This window comes from Phoenix dactylifera, unplaced genomic scaffold (genome assembly GCF_009389715.1).
Source record: "Phoenix dactylifera cultivar Barhee BC4 unplaced genomic scaffold, palm_55x_up_171113_PBpolish2nd_filt_p 001163F, whole genome shotgun sequence".
Lineage (NCBI taxonomy): Eukaryota > Viridiplantae > Streptophyta > Magnoliopsida > Arecales > Arecaceae > Phoenix > Phoenix dactylifera.
The window spans coordinates 72,455-85,539 of record NW_024068502.1 but is presented as its reverse complement, the minus strand read 5'-3'; positions in this window follow the sequence as shown (position 1 = coordinate 85,539).

The window sequence follows — 13,085 nt, the reverse complement described above, 5'->3', positions numbered from 1 at the left end:
ATTGAAAAATCATCCATGAATACTTCCAAAAATTTTCTACCATGTCAGAAAAAATTGCCATCATACATTGTTGAAATGTTGCGGGTGCATTACATAATTCAAATGGCATTCTCCTATACGCAAATATCTCAAATGGACATATGAAAGTGGTTTTCTCTTGATCATCGGGATACACGACCACTTGGTTATATCCAGAATAACCATCTAAGAAACAATAGAAATCCTGACCGGCTAGCCTTTCTAATATTTGGTCAATAAAGGGCAAAGAAAAATGGTCCTTCATAGTCATGGAGTTTAACTTTCTATAGTCAATGCAAACCCGCCAGCTAGTGGTCGTGCGTGTGGGCATCAACTCTCCTTCTGCATTTTCAACCACAGTAATGCCTGACTTCTTTGGTACTACTTGAGTCGGACTCACCCAGTTGCTATCAGAGATAGGGTAAATGATTCTGGTATCTAGCAACTTCACTACTTCTTTCTTGACCACCTCTTTCATGTTAGGATTGAGTCTCCTTTGCATTTCACGGGTCGGTTTTACATCCTCTTCTAGGTGAATTCGATGCATGCAAATAGATGGGTCAATCCCCTTCATATCGGTTACAGACCATCCAATTGCATGTTTGTGTTCTTCGAGCACAGTCAAAAGTTGACTTTCCTGTTGGTCAGACAGGTCAGCCGCGATGATTACAGGTAGAGTATTTTTTGGTCCTAGAAAAGCATACTTAAGCGTTACCGGAAGTGGCTTTAACTCAAGTTTGGGAGGGAACTCGATGGAGAGGCACAGTGGCGCACTAGAAAGGGTAGGAAGAGGTTCATATCGGATTCGCCAAGGATGAGAATTTATGGGAGACGGATTGTCGAGTAGGACATTGACTTCTTCTATGGCCTTGTCTAAATCAAAGTTATCAATATCAAAATGGGCTAAACATGCTTCCAAAGGGTCATCTGCCAGAATATAGGAAAGGGCTTCTTTTACAAGATCGTCCATTTTGTCTACTAGGAAGCACTCATCCTCCCTTGCGGGTTGATCAGAGGCATGGAATATATTTAATTTGACTTTTATGTTCCCAAAAAATATATCCATCACCCCAGTTCTATAGTTAATACATGCATTGGCTGTAGCTAAGAAGGGACGACCAAGAATCATAGGGATCTATTTCTTAAGATTCGGCACAGGTTCCATATCAAGGACAATGAAGTCGACTGGAAAATAAAATTTGTCTACTTTGACTAGGACGTCTTCAATTGTTTCTCGTGGTATTTTAACAGATCGATCAGCCAATTGCAGGAACACCAAAGTAGGCTTTAATTCACCTAATCCGAACTTCTCATAGACTGAGTAGGGAAGAAGATTAACACTTGCCCCTAAATCTAATAATGCCTGATCAATAAGATTATCTCCTACGATACAAGAGATGGTGGGGGCACCAGGATCTTTGAACTTAGGAGGGGTTTTGTATTGGAGGATGAAGCTCACTTGTTCAGTTAAAAAGACCTTTTTAGGCACATGTGTCTTAAATTTCGTTTTTGGGTACAAAGGTCTTTGAGAAATTTGGCATAGGATGGAACTTATTTTATGGCATCGAGGAGAGGGAGGTTGATTTTGACTTGTTTAAAAACCTTCATTATTTCTTCGAACAAAGTTTCTTTCATGCCAAAGGGAGAAGGTGCATTCAGACATTAAGGGAAAGAAGCCTTCGGTGTAAAAGGCATGGTCGATACTGGACTAGATGGTGACAAAGAAGAGTTTGGGTTCTCTTTAGGCACAGTCATACTCCTGTCTTCATTTTCCTTATATTCTTTTTCTCCAACCTTATTGTCCATTACATGTCCGCTTCTTAAGGTAGTCATGGCATTAGCTTGTTCATGGTGAACATCATTCGGGTGGGTCTCGTGAGCCATATACTGCCCCTCGGGTTATTCACTGGTTGGCTCGGAAGCATGCCTTCTTCTCCTATTTAGTGCACTCGCTAGCTGCCCTAGCTGGGTTTCTAATTTGACAATAGACTGAGTATGTGAGTGTAACAGTTGTGTATTGGCTTCCAGTTCTAGAAGAGCGGTTAATACTTTCTGCTCAAAAGCAGTATATCTCTGGGGTGGTGGATGAGAGACATGTTGAAATTATGAATAGTGAGTAGGAGGACGATTTGGATGAACATTCTGAAAAGGTTGAAAATTTTGGGAATAAGGTTGGGAGGTATTGGGAGTCTGCTGCTTCCAATAGAAGTTTGGATGGTTGCGCCATCCCGGGTTATAAGTGTTAGAATATGGATCATTACCCGGTCGGAACTGTGCTTGGGCAGTATTAACTTGTTCTTGTACAAATTCAAAGAATTGAGCTGCCGAAGGGCACTCATAAACAGGGTGAGACAAGCTAGAATAGAGAGCACAAACTTGTGCTTGGGGAAAGTTTGGAAGTTGTTCTCTAGACATTAATTGGTCCAACTTGCGGGACAGTGCATCTGCTTTGTCAGATAGACCTATGGACTAGCTAACTTCATATATGGTCCCTTTTCTTTGAGAACTCGGAGGTGCTTGACGAGCGGAGGAGGCATGGTGGAGGAAATTTTTATTGAGGTTTTTCAACAACTGCCATGCCTCATGTTCACTTTTAAGCATGAAAGTTCCTCCACAAGAAGCATCAACCATCTGATGGTTTCGTTCAGAGAACCCGTCATAGAAGTATTGCACTAATTGCCACTTGGGTATTTGATGATGCGGGCATTTTCGGAGTAAGTCTCTAACTTTTTTCCAAGTTTCATGAAATTCTTCCCCGTCAGATTGGGAGAAGCTCATGATAGCATGCCTAAATTGGTTCGTTCTTCCTATGAAAAAGTATTTTTTTAGAAATTCATGTTGCATTTGGGCCCATGAAAGAATAGAATTGGCTTCTAATGAATGGAGCCACTGCTTAGCTCTATCCTTAAGAGAAAAAGGGAATAGCCTAAGTTTCAGAGCATCATCAGTGAAGTTCTGAATTTTGACAGTAGTGCAGATCTCAAGGAACTCATCTAAATGTTTGTATGGGTCTTCATTGTTGAGTCTATAAAAAGAGGGAAGCATTTGGATGACACTAGACTTAATTTCAAACTATGCTGCAGCAGTGGTATCAGGTAGCCGAATACAAGATGGGGAGGTATAAATGGAAGAAGTGAATACTTCTTTAGCAGCTTGGGTTGTTCTTCAGCCATCTCGATAGGTGGTGTAGATCCTAAAGTTCTATTCGTGCGAATTTCGGCTCGAAGAGCCCTAATAGAACGCTCTATTTCAGGGTCAAAAGGTACTAGTTCAGGAGATCTATAACGACACCCTTGCATACACTAAAGCTTTTCTGATTAATTGAGTGCAGTCAAGCATGCAATAAAAAAAAATGCATCAAATCCTTGTATTTGCCCTAAATCACTAGACAGCTCCTAACTGGTTTGAAAAGGGCACCTAAGCCTCCAATCCGGTCTAATGAACTAAGTTGACCAGGTAAGCTCCCAGGTAAGTGGGGGGGTCACGATGTATTCACAAAGGTTTCACTTAAAAATCACTTGCCTCGAACAGATGAACTATCTTCCTTACAGGGACAAAGCTTGCCTAGACATCAACTGAGCCACAGAGCGAAATTGGTGCAACTTTCGGTGATCTTCGTCCTATTGAGCTCGAATGTCCCTAGGGGCCAATGTCTAATTGATTTTAATTAAAGTGATAGCTATATGAGAATTGATTCACATAATTTGGGCAAAAATCTGGTGATGAAATTCAGTTCTTATCTTGTTGGGGTGATTGCCCTTACTATGTGCGTGATATATTAAGTGGTGTGTCAAGCAAGCATACACGCCTTACTCAAATTAAATCAAACAATCACAACAAGGATTCAAGTGCTTGAGCAACCTAAATAAATCTATTCGAGCACTCGTAGTTTAACGGGGGTGACAGACTAGACACACATATGCCGAGACGTATGTGCCGATCTTCCCCACTACGTTTGCAAGCTGATGCGTGAAAAGACAAGAGAGGTTTAGAGGTTACCAAGCAAAAATTGCAGCAAGCTAATTAATCAAATCTCTTCCGTAGGTATCCTCTGCTGACCCAAAGATTGATTTTGATGATCACAAGACCTTGAAGTATAATTACTAATGTTTGTATTGCAAGAAGAAAGATATTTGTTTTGCAAGGAACATAACAAGTTGGAAGAATAGAAGAAGGCCTCAAAAGCTCTCAAAAAGTTGAAAGAAAGCTATACTTTATTGGCCCAAGTTTCAAGTTCAAAGGATTCAAGTTGGGGGAGCAAATTTAAAGAAAAATTCAAAAGAATAGTCCTCGAGTCGACTCCTGAAAGTTCAGAGTCGACTCTGACACTCTGGAGTTTCAAGGAATAGTGCTCGAATTGACTCTTACTATTCATGAGCCGACTCCCAGAGGAAAGAAATCTGAAAGGTAGAGAATCAGTTTCGGAGACCTTGTGAACGAGTCGACTCTAAGTGTTCTAGAGTCGACCCCCAAGTTAGCCGAGTCGACTCCATCAAGGCCCGAGTCGACTCCGAGGCAGAACAATTCAAAAGATAGAGAATCAGTTTTTCGGTCTCTGAGAGCGAGACATCTCCCGAAGACCTCGAATCGCCTCTCAAGTCAGCCGAGTCGACTCCAAGTTAACCCGAGTCGACTCGAGGTAGAAAATCAGAAAATGGGCTCTCTGAATTTTTGAGAACGAGCCGACCCCTAAGTGCCCGAGTCATCTCCAGATGTTGGCGAGTCGACTCCAGTTTGGTCCGAGTCGACCCCAGGACAAGGCATGCACTTTAATTCAAATTTGGAACAGTGGCCGAATCGTCTCCACTATAGCATGAGTCGACTCCAGTAACATCCGAGTCGACTCCAGATCGCGCGAGTCGACTCCAATCCCAACGGATACATTGTCAGATTGTGCAGATGGGTCAGAACGGCTCCAAATCACTCTCTAACGGCTAGATCTTTGCTCCCACGCCATCCAAAGCTATAAAATCAAGGGGAGAGCAGGGAAAGATGTAAGTAAGTGGGAGAGAACACATAGGAAAGAGATTTCAAAGAGATTTTAAGAGAAATCTTCCAAAAGCACAAAAGGGCCATTCAATGCGAAAGAGAGAGAAGAAGAACATCTAAGTGAATTCCAAAACTTTCTCTCCAACTGTGTGCTGCCTCAGTGATCCTCTACCTTGTGCGAAATCAGAAAAGGGTCAAGTAAAGGAGAAACCGAGTTCTTACATCTACAAACCTTGTTTGAGGGCTTCTTCTCTTTACTTTATTTGTTTAGATTGTTATATCTGCTTGTTTGAGAAGTTTGGATTTGTTTTAAACTCCTATTTTGATATCTTGTAACTTGATTCAATCAAGGGATTGAATCAAGGGGTTAAGGGTTGTTGGTGAGTCAGTATAAACCAACGTTGTAGGTTGTAGTTGGTAATCCTGAAAAAACCAACTAGGTTAGATTGTGAGCCCGTGAAAACAGACGGATTGGTTCTAGTCGGTGAGCCTGTGAAAATCGACCGAGTTCGTTGTGATCTCGTGAAAACAACAAGTTAGGTTGTGAGTTTGTAAAACAATCGGCTGTAATCTGAGGGATTACAGTAAAATTTTCAAGAGGTCTTGGAGAGTGGATGTAGGTGCTGGGGTGCATCGAACCACTATACTTTTGTTGTGTCTGTGATGCTTCTTTGTTGTCTAACTTTCTCACTTACTTACTTAGATAAATTGCTTACTTAATCCTTATCTGCGCATCCTTAGTTGCAAGCATATTCAATTTACTTAATCAAGTCTCATTCAATAAAACTACATTAAGACTCATTGTATTGAATTGCATGCTTGGGCAAAGTTAGACTAATCTTTTATTGAGTCCGCTGCTTAATAGTTTTAATCTTGATTAGATTAAAATCAAACTGTTGTTAAGTTTAAATTCCACTGTGCATCCATACAACTTAGCTTAATTAATTCTAAAAGTTTAGAAGTAGTTGAAAAGTTTTTAAAAAAACCCAATTCATCCCCCCCTCTTGGGTTGTATCTACTGGGCAACAAGTGGTATCAGAGCAGGTGTTCTTCTATTATTTATAGTCTTAACCGACTAGAGCCAAAGATTATGACAGCCCCACATAACATATTATTCACTGAGGTACTTTCCACAAACAGACCCCCTCTGTTTGATGGAACGAACTATATTCAATGGAAAATCAGAATGAAAATCTTTATTCAATCAGAAAACTATGACCTTTGGATCATCAAAAAAAATGGCCCTCACACACTCTCTCAAGCTGTGGATGATGAAAAAGACTTAGCACAATTAAATGCTAAAGCTATGAACTTACTATATTGTGCTATTCATGAAATTGCATTTAATGAAATCTCTGCTTGCTTATCTGCTAAGGAGATCTGGGATACTTTAGAAAATATTTATGATAAATTCTAGATTAGCTCATATGTGTTTCAATTACATACTAACAGTAAGACTACAGGAAAAGCTTTTGAATCTTCCAATCAGGAAGAAAGAGCAATAAATGAAGAATTCGGTGATGAAAGCAAGGATCTATCCACAAACACCGAAAAATTCAAAAACTTCTTAAAGACAAAGAAGAAGAGGAAGCAAGAAGAAAGAAAGAAAGAAATTAAACGTAAGAAAGTCTTGACCAAGAGAGAGTCAAGTAAGAAAATGAAAGTTAGGAGCAACAATGAACTACAAGAGGTAATTGACTTGTGCTTTATGGCACAAGAAGACAAGATAAAATCTGAATCTAATTTTACATCAAATGAATTACAAGAAGAATTATCTTATGATGAATTATTAAATATTTTTCATGATTTGTATAGTGAATGTAGAAAATTAGCTATGAAAAATAAAAATCTTAAAAAGCTAAATCTAGAAATGCTATAAACCAATTATGAATTGTGGATACATATATATCCTTGACATACTGAAACGATTGCCATTATTGGTATTAAACCAATAGTGATTCATACAAGCTAAATCTTATATATATATATATATATATATATATATATATATAAGGAGGGTGGTGGGCGGGTCAAGCCTGGACAAGTACGCTACTAAATTACAGCACCCGGAGTACTAAGATCTAGATCGAGACTTAGCTCCAAGCCAAGGATCACTTAGATGACTATGAAATCATGAGTTTAAGGGGTCCAGTACGGGGGCCGAAAGCTCCATTTTCTATACAAAGATCTAGCCGCAGAATGAAAGTTTTTTACCGCTAAAATAAAAAATAAATTAAATTCTGAGAATGAATGCTTAAGGGTATATTCAGAACAATTGATTCAGAAAAATCAGAATTTAATTAAAGAAAATCAAAACTTAAGTGAAGAGTTTAACCAATTAAAATATTTTATTAACAAATTCACTGTAAGTTCAGAAAGATTAAAAATGATGTTTGAAAGCCAACATGCTGTTTTTGATAAGTCAAAATTTGGCTTGACTCCTTCGCTTAGCAATGAACCTCCAAAGAAAAATGTTATAAATTCGTCAAGCAAATCATCAAAAAGGATAACGTATTTCAAACATAAAAAGAATGGGCATAACAACTTTACCTATAGTTCTAGTAGAATTAAATCAAATGGTAAAGTTATTACTATTAAACAGATTTGGGTTCCAAAAGGAACAATTATAGCTAACCTGCAAGGACCCAAAAGAGCTTGTGTTTCTAAGTTGAAAACCTGATTATTTTTCAGCAGGTGTGTCTAGTTACCTAAGATTTCAATGGAAGATATTATCTGGACAATGGGTGTTCTATATGATGACCCAAAGATTGATTTAAAGATTGATTTTGATGATCACAAAACCTTGAAGTATAAATACTAATATTTGTGTTGCAAGGAGAAAGATATTTATTTTGCAAGGAACATAGCAAGTTGGAAGAACACAAGAAGGCCTCCAAAGCTCTCAAGAAAAGTTGGAAGAAAGCTACAATTTATTGGCCCAAGTTTCAAGTTCAAAGGATTCAAATTGGAGGAGCAAATTCAAAGGAAAATTCAAAAGAATAGTCCTCGAGTCGACTCCTGAAGAATTCGAGTCGACTCCGATGCTTGTCGAGTCGACTCCAGAGTAGAACGAGTCGACTCCAGGGAGTAACAGACAGAAAGACAGAGAAGCTATTTTGGACCCTGAGAACCGAGTCGACTCCGAAAGAACTCGAGTCGACTCCGATGGCTGGCAAGTCAACTCCTGAGGAAAACAAGGCAAAAAGTTAGAGAGCCAATTTCAGACACTGAGAACCGAGTCGACTCCCGCGAAGTCCGAGTCGACTCCGAGGTAGTGCAACCCCAAAGACAGAAGACGGTATTTTCGTCTCTGAGAGGCGAGTCGACTCCAAGATAGTTCGAGTCGACTCCAACGCAGCGCGACCCCAAAATACAGAGGATCAGTTTTCGGGCTCTGAGAGCCGAGTCGACTCCAAGAGAATCCGAGTCGACTCGAGGAAGAAAATCAGAAAGTATGTCCTCTGGATTTCTAAGAATGAGCCGACCCCTAAGTGCCCGAGTCGTCTCCAACTATTGGCAAGTCGACTCCAGTTTGGTCCGAGTCGACTCTAGGACAAGGCATGCACATTAATTCAAATTTGGAACAGTGGCCGAGTCGTCTCCAGAAAAGCACGAGTCGACTCCTGCAACAGGCGAGTCGACTCCAGATCGCGCGAGTCGACTCCGATCCCAACGGAAACTTTGTCAGGAGTTGCAGACTGTGCACAACGGCTCTATTTTTGTCTCTAACGGCTAGATTTCTGTTTCCACGACATCTAAAGCTATAAAATCAAGAGGAGAACTAAAAAAGAAGGCATGGAAGTGGGAGAGAACATTTAGAGAAGACATCTCAAAGAGATAGCAAGGAAAATCCTCCATAAGCACAAAAAGGGCCATCCAAAGCGAAATAGAGAGAAGAAGAGCATCCAAGTGAATCCCAAAGCTTCCTCTCCATCCGTGTGCTGCCTCGGTGATCCTCTACTTCGTGCCAAATCAGAAGAGGGTCAAGTAAAGAAGAAGCCGAGCTCCTTCATCTTCAAAACTTGTTTGAGGGCTTCTCTTTACTCTATTTGTTTATATTGTTATACTTGCTTGTTTAAGAAGCTTTGATTTGTTTTAAACCTTTGTTTTAAAATCTTGTAACTTGATTCAATCAAGGGATTGAATCAAAGGGTTAAGGTTTGTTGGTGAGCCAAAGGAAAAACCAACGGTGTTAGGTTGTGGTTGGTGAGCCTTTGGGAAAACCAACTGGGTTGATTGTGAACCCGGAAAACAATCGTTGTAAGGTTGTGGTTGGTGAGCCTGTGGAAAAACCAACTGGGTTTGATTGTGAATCCGGAAAAACAATCGATTGGTTCTAGTCGGTGAGCCTGTGAAAACCGATCGAGTTCGTTGTAATCTCGCAAAACAACAAGTTGGGTTGTGAGCTTGTAAAACAACCGGCTGTAATCTGTAGGATTATAGTGAAATTTCCAAGAGGTCTTGGGGAGTGGATGTAGGTGCTGGGGTGCACCGAACCACTATATGTTTGTTGTGTTTGTAATGCTTCTTGTCATTGTCTAACTTACTTACTTACTTAGATAAATTGCTTGCTTAACTCTTATCCGCGCATCCTTTAGTTGCAAGCATATTCAATCAAGTCACATTCTATACATCAAACTGTTGCTTAGTTTAAATTTCACTGTGCATCTATACAACTTAGCATAATTAATCAAAAAGTTTCAGAAGTAGTATAAAAGGATTTAAAAGACCCAATTCACCCCCCCTCTTGGGTTGTATCTACTGGGCAACAAGTGGTATCAGAGCAGGTGCTCTTTTATTAATTATAGTCTTAACCGACTAGAGCTAAAGATTATGACAACCCCACATAACATATTATTTGCCGAGGGACTTTCCATAAACAGACCTCCACTGTTTGATGGAACTTATTATATTCAATGGAAAGCTAGAATGAATATTTTTGTTCAATCACAAAACTATAAAATATGGAATATCATTATAGATGGACCTCACACACTCTCTCAAAATGTCAATGAAAAAGACTTAGCACAATTGAATGCTAACGCTATGAACTTTCTATATTGTGCTATCCATGAATCTATATTTCATAAGATTTCTGCGTGCTTATCTGCTAAAGAAATCTGGGATACTTTAACAATTATTTATGATAAATCTCAGATTAGCTCACATGTGCTTCAATTGCGTACTAATAATGAGATTGCAGAATCCTCCACATTAGCCGAGTCGACTCCCAGTTTGTCCGAGTCGACTCCTAGAGAAGAACAGTCTGAAAGACAGAGACTCAGTCTTAAAGATCCTGTGAATGAGTCGACTCCAAGTATTTCAGAGTCGACTCCCAAGTTAGCCGAGTCGACTCCAACAAGGCCCGAGTCGACTCTGAGGCAGATTAGTTCAAAAAACAAAGAGTTCGGTGATGGAAACAAGGATCCATTCCCAAACACCGAAAGATTCAAAAGCTTCCTAAAGACAAAGAAGAAGAGGAAGCAAGAAGAAAGGAAGAAAGAGATAAAAAGCAAGAAAGCCTTGACCAAGGAAGAGTCAAGCAAAAAATTGAAAGCTAGAAGCAACAATGAACTACAAGAGGTAACTAACTTATGTTTTATGGCATTAGAAGATAAAGTAGAATCTGAATCTAATTTTACACCAAATGAATTTTATGAAGAATATTCTTATGATGAACTATTAAATGCTTTTCATGATTTGTATGGTGAATGTAGAAAATTAGCTATCAAAAATAAAAATCTTAAAAAGCTAAATTTCGAAATCTCAAAAGAAAGAAATTCTATTGCTGAAATATATGACAAACTAAATTCTGAAAATAAAAGCTTAAGGTTAAATTCAGAACAATTGATTCAGAAAAATCAGAATTTAATTAAAGAAAATCAAAACTTAAGTGAAGAAATTAACCAATCAAAATCTCTTATTAACAAATTCACTGTAAGTTCAGAACGATTAAAATTGATGTTTGAAAGCCAATATGTTACTTATGATAAATCAAAACTTGGCTTGACTCCTTTACTTAACAATAAATCTCTAGAGAAAAAGGTTATCAATGCATCAAGCAAACCATTAAATAAGATAACTTATTTCAAATATGAAAAGAATGGGCATAACAACTTTACCTATCGTTCTAACACAATTAAATCAAATGGTAAAGTTATTACTATTAGACAGATGTGGGTTCCAAAAGGAACCATATGTCCTAACTCTCAAGGACCCAAGCAAGCTTGGGTACCCAAAATGAAAATATGAGGATGTAGACATTGGTGTGCCAAGATACCCATGAAACAAATACAACTTTCATACAAATGGGTGTTCTAGACACACGCTAAAGAGTGAAACTTAAAATATAATCAAGAAAAGCAATTAAAACAGAAGAAATAAATTCAAAGTCCTTCATCTTTCTATATTTGTCTAAATCTTTGTTAATGATTAATCAATTTATTAAGAATAACTCTATATGCTTGATTGAGAGTTTTTATCCATGGCATTATTGTTTATTGATTGTAGATATGATAATGTGTACTTGGTATGCTTTTGAATATATGCACTATGAATACCAAGATTAAAGAAACCATCTTTGGCATATAAAATCAACTTATGCTAGTATGTACTTAATCTCAAAAAGACCTTGCCATTGGCTTACTTAGATTATCTTCTGAAAGGTCAAAGTTTGCTATGCATGTTAACTAAGAAAACAAACAAGAATTAATTTCTAAATCTAAAAATGTTGTTTCCATCACTAAGTTTTCAAAAGCTTACATTGGATTTATTCTTGGAAAATAAAATTGAAGTATTTTCTGTATTTACTAAATCTTGTAAAAGTGTTTCAAATGAAAAAGGTTTCCAAACTGTGAAGATAAAGAGTATCATGGCACAGTGTTGAAAACCAAAATTCTGATAAAGTTTATACAGAAAATAATTATTTCAGCACCAAGGACACCATAAGTAAAATAGGGTTAATAGAATTCTTGAAGAAATGAAAAAGACAATTGTGTATGATAGTCATCTACTTAAATGATTTTTAAAAGCTATCATCACTGCTTGTCATACATATGATTTCTATTAGATCTATTTTTGATGAAAACTCCTTTTGATTCTCTGAAAAATAGAAAATGAACTATTGCATATCTTTCATATTTATCAGTAGTATATGTTATACTTGATATGGTTTCTTGAAAGTAATGCCAAATCTGATAGAGATATGTCGATCCTTGGATATCATTCATCAAGCAATGCATATAGAATATTCAATGAAAAAATTTTAGTTGCAGAAATATCAATTCATTTTATTCTTTATGAGACTAATGATTTATTATCAAGATACTAAAATCAAATTATATATGTATATGGTTAATCTTTTACATATAACAATCTGAAAACATGTTAATAATTAGAACCAAATTGAGTTTTTCAGAAATGCACTTAATGAAGAAAAATTGATGACCACTAAAAGACTAAATCAAGAAAAGAAGAAATAGATCTTGATGAAATTCTTGCATGATTAGAAGTAAAGATCACCATTATCATTTGCTTGCTTTATGAGCTTTATATTCTATCAAATGAATGTGTAGAATGGACTCCTATGTGCTTACTTTATTAAAGAAGATATATGTTAAATAACCACCATATTTGAAAACACTCATTACAAATATGATAAAACAATATATGATTTGGAACATGCATCATAAGGAGGATATAAAAGCTTAAGTAACCTTTTTTTTATATAGAAAGTAATAGTGATAAATCTATGCATCAAAAAGAAGAATTTGTGATATCTTATTTGCTCAAGGTATGCATATGACATCATTTTTGGTTCTACTAATGAAGAGTTATATGAAGATTTTACTAAGCTCATGCAAAGTGAGTTTGAAACATGTATGATGAATAAATTAACATCTTCTCTCAAACTTCAAATTAAGACAAACAAGAAAGGGGATCTTCATTGACCAAAGTTAGTCCACAAGAAAACTCTCATAGAAGATTGGCATGAAGAAGGTATGTCTATGACCCCATCTTGTAGAATTTGAAAAGGATGAGCAAAGTAGATCTATTGTTTTAAAGTTGTATTGAAGCAT